Source organism: Haliaeetus albicilla, chromosome 13 (assembly GCF_947461875.1).
Source record: "Haliaeetus albicilla chromosome 13, bHalAlb1.1, whole genome shotgun sequence".
NCBI lineage: Eukaryota > Metazoa > Chordata > Aves > Accipitriformes > Accipitridae > Haliaeetus > Haliaeetus albicilla.
In genome coordinates, this window is record NC_091495.1 from 15451409 (window position 1) to 15468240 (window position 16832).

The 16832-nt window shown below is 40.7% G+C and overlaps 1 long non-coding RNA gene across 1 annotated transcript in view; it reads left to right on the plus strand.

Annotated features, from left to right (window-relative positions):
- LOC138688589 (uncharacterized) overlaps positions 1-16832 on the plus strand; it is a 181266-nt gene that overhangs the window by 75353 nt on the left and 89081 nt on the right. The window contains exon 2 of the long non-coding RNA XR_011327464.1: positions 12071-12152. This is a non-coding gene — a long non-coding RNA (uncharacterized lncRNA). The remainder of the gene's footprint in view (positions 1-12070; positions 12153-16832) is intronic.

The window sequence follows — 16832 nt, forward strand, 5'->3', positions numbered from 1 at the left end:
CAGTCATGATTTTCTTTTAAAGTTGGCAATTGATTTTTTTTTTTTTTTTTTTTCTTTTAAGGTTAACTGTGGTTGGTTGGTGTTTACTTTTCTGGTGGTAAAAGGGGGGGGGGGGGGGGAGGGAATAGAAGAAAGGAAAACCTTTGTAGTCTCTTCCGGGTGGCCAGAACCTGGCTCTGTCTAAACTCTTTTGAAAAGTGATTTTGATGAGTCAGAAATGCTTTCTCTGGTGTTTCTATGTACTCGCTCCTGGGTTTTGTGATCTGGTGTGTATCACAGGAGTTCAGACTGCCTAGTGCCCTTGAGCAAAGTATGTTTCTAAGACAAACAGCAGCCTGATGGTTGCACTGAAATGCAACACTGCATAGTTGCACTGACATGAGGAAGCTGGATGAATGCCAGTGGGTCAGTGGTATGTGGGCCTGGTGGAGATGTGGTGGTCTCTGGTGGGGAGGCAGCAAGGGCTTTTCCTGGCAGTTGGAAATGCATGATGTTCACATTCAGCTCCAGAGACAGTCAGTTATGGTGATCAACACTTATTTGGGTCACCGTGGCCAGATGCTCCTCTCACAGGAAGCGACAATGTTTTCTATAAAGTTAGAAGTAAAAACCCCCGTCTTTTCAAAATGCCACAGCTACCCGGCCATCCAAGTAAAGGCTTTATACCACTCCTTTGGAAGATGTTGTTCAGTGGCAGAGGACACAAAATCTTGTTTTATGCTTGAGAACGTTTACCATTTTCAGTCAGCATGATTTTGGTCCTTCCCAGGCTAACGTGAGTCAAGACCTCTTCCTCCCCGAATGAATTTCCTTACCCATCTTAGTTATTCTAGCCTGGCTTGGTATAAAGAAGTCTTCACAGTGAGTAACGTGTATAGGAGTGTTCAGTGGTATCTTTGTCAGTGGATGCTGTGGGCATGGTTCCAGCAGACCTCTGGTTTATGCATATGAAGGTTGAAAGGTTATTCTGCTGTCCTAACAAAGAGAAACATGATCTTGAAATAAACACAATGTTCAATATAAGTTAGTTTTTACTGTTTTTTGCACCAGCTAAGGGTAAGGTGTAATTTGTCATTGCTCCTTTCTCCTACTTCAGCCACCGCTGCCATAGTTGTCAAAGAGGACAGAGGGAGTGGAGTTAGGCGAGCACATAGATGTGAGCAGCAGGGGAGAAATTGGGTGCCTAAAATATGGGCATCTCTAAACTAGAGGTTCCCCTGAAGTCATCCCAATTTAGACTCTGCCTAAAACTTACAGAGTGTCTGGGTATAGGCAGTAGACATTTTCAATGACTCAGTTGTGACACTGTGACACAAGTTTCAAGCCCACGCTCAGATCCCAGGGCGCTGAATTGGGCTGCTTTCCGTACAGTAGACAGAGCTGTTGGAAGCTGCCTGGAAGCTGGGAATTTTGCCTACTGCCAAAACTATGTTTGAAATGGCATCTTGTAATTTTTCATCATCTCTTTTCACATCACTGATTAGCATTGATGCTGACTTGGAAAAGGAGATGGTCTCCTATATAATCATGCAAACAATACAGTGTCCAAACATCACCGGGGCAACCTTTCTTCCTGCCGTGCTCTGCACATTTTTGCAATGGCTGCTCTTGTAGCATAGGCAAGTTTCATGGCTTAATGGGCTGGTGCCCACAGACCCAAACTCTTGGCAAGAATAGTGAGGTTAATTACTTTCTATTAAGGTGAAGTCCTGGCTCACAGAGACTTTTCCTGGTGACTTCAACATGGCTTGGATTTCGCCCTTCAAAAACCAGTGACTCTGTGCAACAAAAGAATGTGTCCTGCCAATTTGTGAACCTTTGATTTCAGTTGCTGTTGTCCTACTTAGCGCTGTATGCTAGCTCAATGGTGTCTGGCAGCAGTGCGCTGATGTTACCCACCTCCTGGGCTTGGCTTCACCCGTCCTGTAATTAATAAGCAATGTATTATTTTATTTACTGACTAGTTTAATCTCTAACTATACTGCGCTGTGTTACTGGACACTTTTGACTGTTGTAGGAACTTCATATTTTATTTTGGAAACTTGGCTAGTGGCAATCTAACCACAAAGGCTAGGAATAGCAGCACATGTGCACTTTATAGAATGGTTTGACGAAATTGCAACAAATCACAGAAATTCTGCATATCTCATGTATGCAAGAAAGGGTTATTTTTTAAGGCTGTCATTGGTCCTGTGTATCTTTAGGATACCATGATGGCTATTTTAAGTAGCCAGTGCACAGCCAGTTGCACTTCCTTTATTTGTTTTGGGGGTGGAGGAGAAAAAAGTTGTTTTGGTTTTTTTTAGGATTTTTAATTGTCTTTGAAGGTTTTTGAAGAATATATTTTCCCTCTTTGATGAATTATCAAAGGCTCTTGACCTCATGGTTAATAACTTTGTTCAAGGTTACAAAGAAAAGTTAAGACAATTCAAGTAAATAGTCTCACTGACTTTAAGGAGGTTGATTACTAACAGTAATCATGTGCAGAAGAGTTTTCAGCACTGGGTCTCAGTTAAAATTCAGCAAAAGTATCCACTGAAGTCAACTGGAAAGTTTTCCAGAGTAGGGAGTAAATATAAAACTGAGGACAGTCTTGAGGACCAGGCCCATGTTAAATACTTCTACTCCCTGAATACAAACAGCTGAAGGTTTCTGGATAAGCCAAGACAAATACATTTCTTTTGAATTTTTTTCTTTGCCGGCAAAATCTAATATTTAGCAATTCATATGATAAATGCCACTAAGGCGGTATGGAAATGGAATATATCTGAAAATGTCACTTCAGACTATAGTTGGTACAGACTGTTTCTCTTTGTAATAGGTATTTAGTTCATATCTAGTCCCAAGTGCTGCTCAGATCATTCCAGTTTTTTTTATTTCTAGTATATAGGGACAATCAAGGCACTATGTTCTTTCCATAAAGTTTTTCCGTTCATAGCACAAGGCTGGAATGGAACTAATATGAGAGGGAAAGTGTGCTTTACCAATGCCAGAAAAAGAAAAGTATACAAAGTTAAAGAACACAAAGTTTGAAGGTCAAAAATCAAATAACTTTCTCTGATTTTGGGTACCTGGAACCAATTTTCAAAATCAGATTTTTGCATGTTAAAAAACAAAACAAAAAAAACCACCCCCCCCAACCAAAATCCACAAAAAAAACCCACAAAAAACCAAACCCAGTAGAGGAAGCATAGTCTCCATAGATGTCCTCTTAATGTCTTCTTTTATTACCTTACTGTGATGGACCTCTTCTTCCCTGGTCTTTTTGCTCCTACTGACAAGTAATCCTGGCCTGCTAATCCTGACCTTTAAACTCTGCTACATTATAATTAACTTTCAGTGTCTCATGACTCTGCTTTTTATGTTTTAAATGCATGCCTTGTTATCCACTCAGTACAGCATAAGACACCGGTTTGACAAAGAATTAAATCCAGTGCTTGGGAGAGAGCTTTATTTGTCCATAAGAAAAATAAGCCCTATTTCCAGGACTTAAATGACATTAAAGGTTTGTTGATATTGAGAAATTTAATCTGTCAAATGCTTAAAAAAATACTTTCCAACCAAATTCACAGACTTGCACTAAATCTCCACTGATTTAGACTGTAGTAAGGATTTTTCTCTGCTTTAACTTAATGGATTAAAAAAAAAAAAAAAAAGAAAATCACCTAAACCATTGTAATTTTTATGTTGGGATATACGTCAGCTGTCAGGTAGTCTTTGCATGATCCATTTGTAAGGTGATGATTTTCAACAGAAAAATGAGGAGCCTGTTTATGAAACAGAAAAATTTGAAATCAGTAAAATGCCTTTCAAGAGAGAAGCTGAATGACTCACAGGATACAAGAACCTTCTTAAACTTGGAATCAAATTCATCATGTTTAACACTGGGATTACTTACAGATCAAAAATCAAAACTTCTGTGACAAGCAGAGCAGAGAGGGCAGGATCTTGCATTTCTTCAAGCATGCGCTTCAAAAACTGTTTTTTCCAAATAAGTCAGCTTATTGTTATTTTCCCAGGTTTTCATGACAACAAACAAGATTTGGGTATTTAATATCTTGTTTCTGTGAGAAATAAAAAAGTATCTTTAGAACAGCAGATTTCATTTCTTCAGATGAGAAAGGTGCACTTTAATTCACTTTTGCTGAACAGACTTTTGGCTTTATTGGCAGGTTGTCAGGAAAATTATGTGAAAACGACAATGCGTTGCCAAAGTGCAAAAGACTTGGATTTAAAAACATCTCCACCAGAAATCTGTATTTCAAGCCCTGAGTCTGGAAGTTTTTTCCATGGCTTTGGTTAAAATGAAAAGGAGAGAACAGGGCCTAAAATTCAGAAGAGCTCAGCTCATTCACTGGTCAAGTAGGAAAAGGTGACTGTATCCATTTATAGCAAAATAATTGATGTATCTTGTCAAATGCACCCCTTCTAAAGGGCTTCAAAAAGAAAGAGGGGCCGCTTGAAAAGTCTTGATCCAGCCGTGGGTGCTGAAAATCGAGGCTTTCATTGGTAGAGTCAATGAGGATCCTGGGGGTTGGCTGGGGAGAAGGGCAATTAGGTTTATCATGTAATTTGAGGAAGGTCCAAAGGCAGCCAGGAAGTGAGGGGACACTCCTGTGGGCCCACAGGAGCAGCTAGCAGCCATCAAAGGACAGCAGAGCCTGTCGGGACCGACATGGGCTAAGTCTAAGTCTATGTCTCTTTGAAAACAGAGTTCTTGCTTTTTGGGGAAGAGCAAGAACAACTCTGGTCGTTCGCTGCAGGCATGAAACAGCAAAGAAATAGCGTGAGCCCTGGGCTGGTGGGAGGCAGTGACAGGCCGGGAGCTAGGGACAGTCACCAGAGTCAGCTGGGTCATTAACTCGTGGATTCACGCTCTGCTTGGGCAAATCCAGGGCTTGAACTGAAGGGAAATTACATCGCTGCAAATATTAAACCGCGTTGAATGCCTGTAGGACAGAAGGGATGTGAAGTTCTCCGTTCTGCTGTCCCCCAGGGGCCGGTCTCCCTGCCCTGTCTCACTCTTCTTCAGGGTCCTTGCTGCGGCCACCTGCCCCTGCTGAAAAAGGCCCAGCAGAAGGTAGAGAGTTGCCCATGGCCCCAAAATTTCACATGTTTGAGGAGATCTCCATCTCAAGCCAGTAAATTCTCCTTAGAAAGGAAAATGAAGTTAGTCTCCTGCCTGTTTATACCTCTGGCTGAGATCCCTTCCGATAAATGCTTCAGGCAGTTGTTTCCCTTCAAGAGGAAGGTGAATGCCCATGAGCTAGCTACTTCAATTTAAATTGAGCTCCATCTAAAAGAACTGTGGCACTTGTAAGCATGATTAGTGCTTAAAACTGCTGTCATTTAGCCAGCAAACAATGCACATGACAACCACTTAATGCTTGGCAAAACAAAGTTCTGTGTTGTTAGTTTGGGTTTTCTTTTTAACTGTAACCCTATTGTAAATAAGAGTAGTGCATATGGTAGTGACATGCAGGAATTCTCTTGGAAATTTTGGGAATAAATACCAGCTCTAATAATAATAATAAATTCTCTATTTTAGGAGTGACACAGGCAAAGGAGAATGTAGAAGAAAAATTTTGTGTGACACATAAAGACTGTATCTCCAAATAAAAAAAAAAAATAAAAAAGGGGGAACCACTAAACAGTGAATGTGCCGTGGTGATAATGAACTTTTTTTTTCTGTTTGTGTGAAATCACAAGAAGACTGGTATTACTTTTTATCTTTTGCCATTGCAAGTTTGTGCCAAAATGCTGGAGGTGTAATATAATCCCCCATAATTACATGTTTTGAGATAGAGCATTCCTTGGCTGTTTATATGGATTAAAACTGACTTAGAATGCTAGAAGGCATTCCAGTCATAATGGTAAACTAATTAGCAATTAATACTGTGCTATGGTTTAAGAGTCATTTTTCTGTTATACTTTGCCATTAAAATACAAATATTCAAGTAAGCTACGAATGACTTCACAGAGTTTTATCTCATTAATGTGATAAATTCTTTGTTCCTTTACAAACAGAAGAACAGTGTCATGGAATAGCAATTAAAGAAAAAAATAGTGTTGGGAGCAGCACTATGTGTAACCTCACTAATTTCAAAAAAGTCATTACTTATTTGCAGACTTGCATTTATCTGTGGCAATAATTGAAAAAAGGGTAGGATCAGATCATTATTCAGATTTTAATTGCCACTGTAAAAGCTCCACATGAATAAATTGACAAAAAGTTTGTGTTACCTCTCTGTTAAGGTGTTGGAATTCTGGAGTGGCTAGACAGACCATAAAACAATACTTCATAGATTTATCCTTATATAGATCTATTCTGGCACCTTTTTTTTTTTTCCTAATGATAGGTTAATATGTTTAGTTTACATCAGCTGCCAAGTATGAGTACTTCTCTGAACTGTATCCAAACTGAATATATCTAAACTAAGATATAAGACTATTTTTCTCCATTTACTTCAGTAGGCTTTGGATCAGGTCCCTATTGAGTCTTCAAAGTTGAATTGAAAAATCTTGTGTAATCATACCTTCTTATATCCCTTGAGGTGATTCCAGCCCTAGAGCTGGTCTATGTTGAGATTTCTGATAATGCTGAACACAAAGTGAGCCTGGTGTGATTCTTTGAATTTGTTAATGTATTCAAGTGAGTTGCTGATTTCTAAGAATCTAGAGAATGAAATCTAATGCTGTGTTTTCGCTGGGGTTTTTTAGGGTTTCATTCCTTTTATTTAATCGAATGACCATTCTTTGCTGTTATACTCAAATGACAGAAAAATTGATGTTTATGGGCAAGTATGGTAACTGTCTGACTCTCAGTCCTGATAGTCATTGTGCATCCAGTCTGTTTTATTAGTAAAGGTGATCCAACAGGCAGGAGGAAGGCAAGAACTTTGAAATAAAACCTGTAGAAATATGTTCTCCCCATGCTCTGTTTGCAGATATGACTTGGAAGACTGGCAGAAACAGATGAAAGAGAAATTTCTTTCCAAGCCCTGGCTGTCAGCTTAAGTTACAAGTGCCTGTTTGTAAAATATTGTTGTTTAAAGTGCTTAAGTGTTCAAATAGAAAACTTGCATAGAAAGTGGCTTCCTGCTTAACAAAAATGGGTTCTTATCAGATAACAATTTTGTCCTTGCAACATTGGCTTGATGGTTTTTTAACACCTTGGCTGGAGTCCCTGCATGCCAGCCAACCCTCCATAGATCCCAAAAAGAATTCCTCACAAGTGGAGTCTCTCTCTAAGCATGTCCCAGGAGCCCTGCTGAAAACATCCAACGTAAGAATTTGGGGTCTGGAGACTTCTGGAGGAAGTCAAAGGAAAGGAGCAAGGTGGGAGTGCGCACAGGTGTTGTCTTCAGAGTTTTGTACTAAATGAACTTTGGGCTTCCAAGAAAAACACCCAGGCGTGGGTTATTCCCAGCTAATGTCATGCAAAATATTTCTAATGAAAGGCAAAACTTGTCACAATTAAATCTTTTCCACATTTCATTAAGTTTGAAAATGGTCCAAATTTTATGAGGAAGGGGGAGAAGAACTACTGATGTACATGGAAATTTGCCAGTTTGGGGTGTCCCCTCATAAACATGAAAAACACAACTCTGAAGTAAAAGTAGCTTTGCTCCCCCCGTTGCCACTTAGCAGAAAGGAAAACATGGTGAACATGAAACCACATCACCAAACAGAAAAGGATTAGGTCATAAATGTGTAACTTTTTCACTGTGTGGCATTCAACCCCTGAGAATTGTGCTGTAAGCTGCATTTTGCAAGAGGCTTCTGTGGGGTTTGCACACACGCACGGAGTCGTGCTTCGGTCTCCCCTTTCTCCTCCCTTGCCGAAGAAGTGGCATCAGCACCCAGCTCTGCAGGGCTTCAGCCACCTTCCCGTCAGCCCCTGCCACTCTACAAAGCCCAGGGCCATGGGGACTGCAGGACTACTCCTTGCTCGTGAGGGCAAACTGCTGGGGGAACAAGTGGTCTAATTGCCACATTAATTCATTGATGGATGTGGTGTCACTGCTGCAGTTTCAGAAGTGCTGTGGCCAGCTGCAGAGGAGCCCCAGTGTTGCTCCACAAGCTAAGGAAGTTCCCGCATATGAATTTCTCTCTGCCTCCAGCCTAGTGACCAGCTTTTGGGGCCCACTGGATATAATTCAGAGGAAATACCAGCACAGCTCAAATGCTCCATTGGGCCTTGTACAGGCTTGGAAGTTGGGAAGTATGGCTCCTTCATTCTTCAGCCTCTTAGCTCCTGTGGGTGCTTGAAAGAATTTTCATCTTGGGCTTTATCTGTCTCATTTACTCACATTTTAAAAGCTCAGATCTCAGAGGTATTTTGGCATTGTTAGGCAATCGTAAGTGATTAAGGATGCTGGAGTTCCCTAAGGCAATGTTTGTTGTCTTACTTGCATCTTACCGAATGAAGGCTGTCTACGTGGCACAATGTAGAGCTGTGTAGATAATCTAAGCTTGCTCCCAGGGAGTCTGCTTGCAGGCCAGAAGCTGCTTGTCTGCTTTAGCAAATCAAGCTAGTGCATACTATTTCTCAGCACGGCTGGTTAGGCCAAACAGTGTGCCAAAACCATGTCTATGCCTCTCCCAATCTGCTTGAGTGTCTTTTGCAGCACTACACTGTGCCACACAGACCTTCAAGTAGAAGACCTTATCCAGTAAGTCCCTCATCTAGTCTAACGGGTGGTTCTGTTATACAAGTAATAAAAACATCTCAGTATGATGCACTTGCAGTGATGCACAAGAAATTTTATCCTGGGACCGTAACAGGTAATAGCATACTTTCCATTCAACTCCTTAAACTTAATTAAGAACCACCAAAAATTAAACTGAATCAAACATGCATTTACCCTGCTTGTCAGTCTCAGGCATTGTAACATGGCTCCAATTTCTAACCTGGATTTAAACGTTTGTCCTCAATTAGGTTATTTAATTTGCTTCATTAAACTTTACAGGAAAATGAAAAGCAGGTGTTTCCTTTATTGAGCACCTATTGTTACGCTTTCTTTTCTATTTTGAGTTATGGTCACAGCATTTTAAATAATGAACCGGGACCTCCTCTTTGTTTTCAGTGAAGTTGAACATACACTAGAGGACTGGAATGAAGCTGATTCTCCTAGCAGTTACTGTCATAGTAGATAAAGCTCTTCCATAAACGGAGGAGGGAAAGGAAAGGCAGCTCCAAACCTTTATCATCAGTGTGTCTTGGTGGCACTTCTAATTTCCTGTGGCTACTATGAGTAATAAAAAAAAAGAAAGTTCCTGGAATAAAGGAGCAGAAGCAGAGCTCTGGCCCCAGAGCACAGCAATATTATCCCAGGTAAACATGAACTTTTTTCACAAACTTATGGAGCAATCCCAGTAAATAGCACAGAACTGTGCAAAATGTAAGGAAAGCTGTTGCATTGCTTGGTTGAATAGTGATTTGTTTTCCAGTTCAGCCAGGATGGCAGACACCTATTTGCATTCTGCTTAAATGCTGTTAGTCTTTATGAAGGTCAGTGGTTAATCACAGGCTGCAAAAACAAAAGCTTATGAATTAGAGACAATCAAAAAAACAGCTGAGGTAAATTGTTTTGAGATCATTCAGAGTTTGAAATTACCATGTTTGTATAATACAGTCAACGTAATCAAAACTGTAGGTACTTTCTGATTAAAGAAAAAAAAGTGGATGAATTCCGTGCATGCATTTGAAATGTGAGCTTAAGGCTTGTCTTCGAAAGCCTTAATAAAGCACTGAAGAGTTCAATACTGGGATCAGCATGGAGCACCCTGTTACCAAGTGAGGAAAGTTTCTGGAATAGCCTTTTTTGATTGTTCCAGAAGAGGAGTGAGTGCTTACGCTCTAGGAAGTGTTTTCTGAGAATTCTTGCAGGCTGAGGAGTTCTCAGTCATGCCAAACATTTGATTAATGATGACTTTTTACATTGATTTTTCTACTAGCAATAGGTAAATTTAATAGAGGTCAGTGGTTTCGTTCATTTTAATGAAAGATGTTTATCAAAATGTTACCCAAAATTCTGTGAGATAGAAATCTTCTGAGATTAGATACTTGGAAAACTGTTGCTTAAGATGCAGGAAATCGGGTGTGATCTTTTAATTACGAACCAGTTTAGTCACTGGCTATCTCTGTTATTCAAGCAAAATCCTGGCAGAAGACTTACCAAATGCTGCACTAGATGTTGATCTCAGTTCCTTGATACAATTCACTCCACTGATTACAGCTGAAGTATGGCAAAACTGGGACCATCACTTCTTTGTGAGAGGACTTACTGCGTTGTACAACTAAGACCATTGCAGAGGTCTTCAGGGACAGGGAATAGCACTGCAACTGCTGAAATTCTACTTGCTTTACTAGCATCATAGACATGGTATTAAGATGGTGGTTTCTTCAGCCTGCTGCAGTTTGAAATACTAGGTTTAATTTCACGGCAGTTGACCTCGATCGTGCAGGACAATAAGCAGCAGCACCATAGAAAAGTCCCAGAATACAATTCTCTTTAAAAGAAGCAAACAAAATCTGATCTACTGCTAATCTTAGAAGGTATTTAATCTAGCAGGAGAGACAACAGCTTCAACCGCAGTGTTTAAAAACTTCAATCCGTATGCCAGTCCTAATGACTTTCAAGTACAAATAAGAACTCCAAACATTAAATTCCCAAATAATTTCCCCTGCCCTTGAAATGCCTTACCTTATAAGAAAATGAGCTTCACCTATAGATAAATACTGAATGTGGTTGCGCTATGAGGCTTCCATTCTTCCAGACTAGGTTCATACATGCACACACATTTTTAGCACAGCATGTGCACGAATAAGCACCAGGAGTGCTGTGCAGCTGCTATGTTTCTATTCCACTCCTTTTTAAAACACATTCCACGCTCATGAAAGCTGCTGGACTGGTGAGCAAGAAGGGTAATACAGTCCTATAGCCTTGTATGCTGCTGTGTAATGGTAGTTCAAACATCTTTTTCCCCACCTTGTCTCATTTATATGGGTGAACAAAAAGGGGAACTGATAGTCTCATTCTTATGCCTGTACCATCATTAGCACACAGTGACAGCATATGGGTAGTACTATTTGGGGGAAGGGGCAATGGGCTGGCTTGCTTGTTCCCTCTGTTTGTGTGTGCACAAACAACTGACAAGCCAACACACTGAGGCTCTTATTTAGCAAAGCTTCCTAAGTGTGTGCTCCAGCCTGCCCATGCTGGTGAGGCTGTTAAGAATGTGCTTAACTGTAATCAGATGTTCAAATTCAAAAGGATTTAAACATCTGCTTCTCATTAAGTGTATGCTTAAGAGCTTTGCTGAATCAGGGCCTTAGCCATTAGGAAATAAACAGAGACCACCAACTTATTTTACATATACTCTTGAAGAGCGTTCGGATAGATAGTAATGACTTTCAGTCAGTATTGACCAAAGTTGGCTTTGAACTGCTGACCTAGAGGTGAAAGGCTTGTATCTTATTACCAATCCCTGGAGCAAACCAGTCTTACTTGTTTTCAAATATTAATGAATTAAGTCAAGTCAAAATGTAGCCCCATTGATTGCCTTTTCCTCATATTTTTCCTGTGTCAGCATCAGTAACTGATACTGCAGTAGAAAATCTTTGGGAATCAGTGCTGCCCACATTTCTCTGGTTTAAATCACTTGCACTGTAAGCAGAGTCTTAATAACTGAGACAGTTGGTTAGTTCCTAAAAATATTTAGAAATGGACCTTTCCACAAATGTTGATAGTAACTGTTCATCAAGGAAAACATACTTATGTGTAGGGTCTAATTAATTATTTAAGTATCTGTTCTCATTGTGATATGCAAACATAACTCTCACTGACACTAATAGGAGATTCATATGCAGCCAGGAGCAGGGGAAGTCCTTGGAGAGTATTTAGACAATATTCCTTGAAGGATTGGGGTGGGGAGAGGCAGGGAGGAAAATCATTGATGCAAACATTAATTTGTCATTTTTCCACAGAGGCTATGTGTATTTTTATTTTAAAAAGACAGTGGGGACCATTAAATAATACTTAAAATTCTGTTTGCATCTGTAAAGGCAGAGCTTAGATGAAGGCCACACAAAGACCTCCAGTTGAAAGTGGAGGCATGTTAATATTGAAGAAAAGCAAATGCTCCTAGTAAGTGCTCTTTTGAAAACTTTCATTTTAGTCTTGCGTATTTGACTTCTGGGAACCTTTGTTTCCTATGAAAGGAAGCTTATTGAACCACAAGTATTATCTGAAATATGGGGTGTGTTTCTTTATCATTGGATATAGGATGTACATTTGATCCACTGATTCAGGTGTTGAGTGGCTGTGGTCAGATATTGCGAAGGCCCATTTCCAGTAGGGTTTGCTCAGTTGCTGGGTGACCTGTGCACAGTGGTGTCCCATGCACATAGGACCTATGTGACCTAGAACAGGTCAACAAACCAGGGACATCTGGAGCCTAGACAGTGGCATGACTGCAAATGCAGATTTGCAAAAGCAAAAGAGATTCTGGTGCTATGGTAAGAGATGTACACAATTTCATTTTTAAGTCTTTTTAAGCCATCCCGACATCTCAGAGAGCCATCCTTCCAGTAGCACTGTATCAGAGGAAATTCAGTCCAGGCTGGTAGAACTGGCTGTCAAAAATTATGGTAGTATCAAAATGACATACTCCAGTCTCTGCTGCTTCTCCTCCCTGGAGCTATCCTGCCCTACACAGCTCAGTCAAGGGGTCCTCCAGCTGTATCAGATGTAGGTCCAAAAACCCTCAAGCTTAGCTTCACCACTGGGCTCAGTTCCTAAAACTGGTTATTTGCAGCAGGGAAGAGCAGTGCTCTAAATAAGGCTTCCTGGGGCTTTTGTTTTTTTTTTGGTTTTACTTGCTTTTCCCTGCAGATGTGGTCTGCCATGGGCTGAACAGGGACTGAGAAGGGGGAGCTGAAGGGCCCTGTTTTAGCTGAGGCTTTTGGGGCCCATGTTTATTGCCTTTTCTGCATTTTGAAACTGAAGTCGTCTGCCCTACTGTATATTTCTGGTGCTTGGAATTTCTGAACCCTTCCTGTAAGTCGCATTGCAGGCATGTTAAGTCAGTTTACAGGAGGAACTGTGATGCCATTAGTAAATGCTTCTGGCAAACAGCATCAAGTAATCTGCAACCCCTGAGAAAGTTATCATGGCCTTTTTCCCTGCTGCACACCTGGCAGGAGGGCAACATGCTGGGAATCATCACCCTGACCTTCTCCTTGGTTTCCTGGCTCTGTGAGGAGTCTGGCCCTTGCTAATCTTAGGGGTTGTGTATAACGTGGTGAGGCGCACAAATTCCAGACAGAAAAAAACCAACTTTAAGTGGGTAGTATTTCTTTAGCGTAAACATTTTCCATGAGTTCTGGAAAACCACAAAATAATAATGCAAAGTTACTGGAAAGCAAAACTTAATAGAAATTGCATCCTGATACAAAAAAATAATTCACAGCAAACCAGTGATACTTAGGAGAAATAAAATGTAAAAACAGCAAGTCAAATTTCCAGTGAAATATAAATTGGATTACTAAAACCTTTTAATTAATCGAAGATTGAATCAGCAATTCACAAAAGGCTATCTTGAAAATTTATTATCTTATCTTGACAGCGTGTCATTTGTGGTGGGGAAAATTACCGAACCCAGAGCAGAGGATAAGTACTCACCTATAGGCATGCAAATATCTCTAGGAATTCAAGTTTTTTAGCCTGGAGACACTGCAGTTTACTTTAGCCTAACTCATTTTCCCGAAACATTCAAAAGGTTGATAAATTCCTCTACCAGCTATTCTACCACGTTCTATATACTGCTGAAGATATTTACTGCTTTCTCCAATGTTGGATTTTTCAGGTTGACATAAAAACATGAAAGAAATGTCATGGCTTTAAAAATGGTCTTTTTAATAAAGACTGAAAAAACTTTTTATGAGATGTTAGTTTGGGTGTGCTGGATAGCTAGATTCAGTTCTGGGTTTTGACTTATATTTACTTTAACTGACACATCTTTTCACTATAGTTCAGAGAAAAATGAGCAAGCCCATGGTGGGGGGGGATCACAAATCAAGGGTAGTAAACCTGGTTTTGGATCTTTTTATGGAAAACAAACATTTCTATGAGTAAGGTGATATTTTTGTTGAAATGTTTTAGGTTTTAGTTTAAAAAAAAAAAAGTCTCCTCTGCTGCGTTCCTCCCAAGCCAATTTGTTTTTATTTTTGGCAAACAAAGAAAACACTCCTCTCTTCCAAAGCTAAACATAAGTTTACATGGTCCTTTGTGTGTTTATTCACATGCATTGTCTGCTATTGGTTTCAGTCTTCGTGATACTTTGCTCTATAAAGCAGACTGCTCTGTTGCAGAGTAACTAAACTGGAGACTCAAAAAATTTCAGCTTACTGTGCTGTTAATGCCCTGCTCTTCCCTGGGACTGATGGCTCCAAAACAGAGGCAAATACAGAAGGAGGAAATACTGAGTTTTCTAAGGGTCTGGACTGTTTGGTGGCTCTAAAACTCCTTCTTCAGGCAGAGATACAATAGTGCCAGGTAGAACAGCCCATTAGCCCAGTCGTTGTCACTTCATGACTAGAAGACATACATTTAGCTGTCAATGAAGGTAAGGGAGGTCATTTGTAACCAAAACAGGTTGTTTTGTCAGAGCCTAGGGTTGACATCAACCTAGGTCAGCTGGGGCAGCGCCTACTTACATGCATAAATATTGATGCCTTTTAACTAAGTGAAAAAATATTATATTACAAAGAAATAGGGAAGAGGGACAGGGCTAATCAATTTCAGTCAGTCCTGATCAAAGTTACTTGTGTATCTTTGCGAGCTCTCCTGTCAGAGAGCTGCCTGATGGGGAGAGGATGCTCCACTGTCAGACCTGCTGCTGCTCTCCAGCCCTCACGCCCTCCTCTGCGAGGCAGCACACTGGGAGCATGCTGGAGGCAGAAGGCAGGCGGGTGGTCACCCATGGCACCCACAAGGCTCAGCAAACCCCCGAGAGCACGGCATCCTTCTCTGCTGTACCAGGCTGCTGCTGGGGGAGGTGAGCCGCAGCCCCCACTGACAGGGACATGCTCCCCTCGGCAGCCGCTCAGTTTATTTCTTTGAAGAAAGAATCTGAATGTACATCGCTGAATTTGGTCTGAGAGGGCTTTTTCAGGCTGAGGGATTTACTCAAACCTGCTTTCTAGCTGGGGTTTTCAATGGTTTGGCCTATGTTTCCTTAACAAAGATATATGCTGGGATTAAAGGATCTTGAGTTAACCTCCCCGGCTTATTTAAAATGCACTCTTTGTAAAATACACATCAAAAGTGTCATGAACTCTCTTTCACTCTGGGTGGCATAGAGGGTGGAGAAATGTTATAAACAAAGTAATACAGGGTAAATTGTAATCTAAGAGGCAACCTTTTTTTCCTATAGAAGGCAGCTGAACCAAAAATGCACTCCCTAGCTGCAGAACTGTGTGAAGGAGGATAGTGTCTTATTATTATCATTGCTTTATTGTTATGCTGCTTCAATGCAGTATTTTGTACCCTTCTGGGAAAACAGTTTGGACATAAATGTAATTTATATGCAGCTGAGGTTTGTTGAGCACTGCTGTTTGCTTCAGTGAGAGGAAGTTGCAGGTGGCTCGCAGGTTGGCAAGTGTGCTGTATTTAACACTGCTCAGCTCCTGTAGTTTGGCCTTCGGGGCTAGGGATTCACTAACATCTATTTACCTTATGGCAGTTCCCAAGATACTCCCTTAAATACCAGCCACTGGTTGTGCTTTCGTACGCTTGTCAAATAACAGATTTGGAACAAATTGTGTAGAGTTACAAGTGGCACAAATGGAATGCATAATTATCTACCTAGCTGCCAGAAGACAATGATAATTATGTTTTTATTTTAAATCATACAGTGGAGATGGCTACATTTCTTATAGTTCTAGTGTTGCTATGACCATAATAACACTTTAGCTTTCTAGTTCAGAAATGTGGTTTAACCATTTTTCTCCCTCCCCCCCCCCCCGAAAATTATAGCCTAAGTAACAGAAGGCAAGTAAACACCTTACTTTACACATTGGCACTTGCATTACAACAGGACACAGAGCAACAATTGCACATCCTGGAAAATATATTTGCATAGTTGAATCAAAGTCTACGTAAGATGGAGGAGGTTTCAAAATAAGAGGTGGGGAATTAGTCCCATAACAAGATCAGAATTTGTGTTTAAATATCCTATGTTGTCCATGCCCTAAAAAGTACTTCTCGCCATGATTTCAAATGGCAGTGTTTGCATATTGAATACTCAGCAGTGGTTTAGGGAAAGAATGGGTACAATATGGTAACTGCAGCTGTGAGAGGGAAGGATATGAGCCATCAGTTGGCCCAGCTAGCCCTTATGGCAAAGATGTCAAACTGTGCTGCCTCTCGCCCTTTACACATGTCAGTCTATCTACTGTTGCTGTTTATTTGTTACAATTTTGGTCTGAGCTTTGGGACCTTCATCACACCTGCTCCTTTTCTCAGTGCATCAGATGCGCTGTTGCATCTGTGGCCGTGTAATTTGTTCCTGTCTGTTAAGTGCCACTCTCCAGTTATGGGCACAGCTTACCAGCCAAGAAGTCACCAGTGAGAGCAGAAGCCATATGGAATCGAACTCATGTGTTTTTCTGCTTCATAACAATGTTTAGCTGAAACACTTTCTGCAGCCTGTTGTTAACATGGCCCTGGTGCTGGGACATGCTGGGATGGCTACTAGGGTGGAATTGTCAGAATACAAAATATTTTTGTTCCCCACCGAATGGCTGACAAAATCCTTCCAACTGG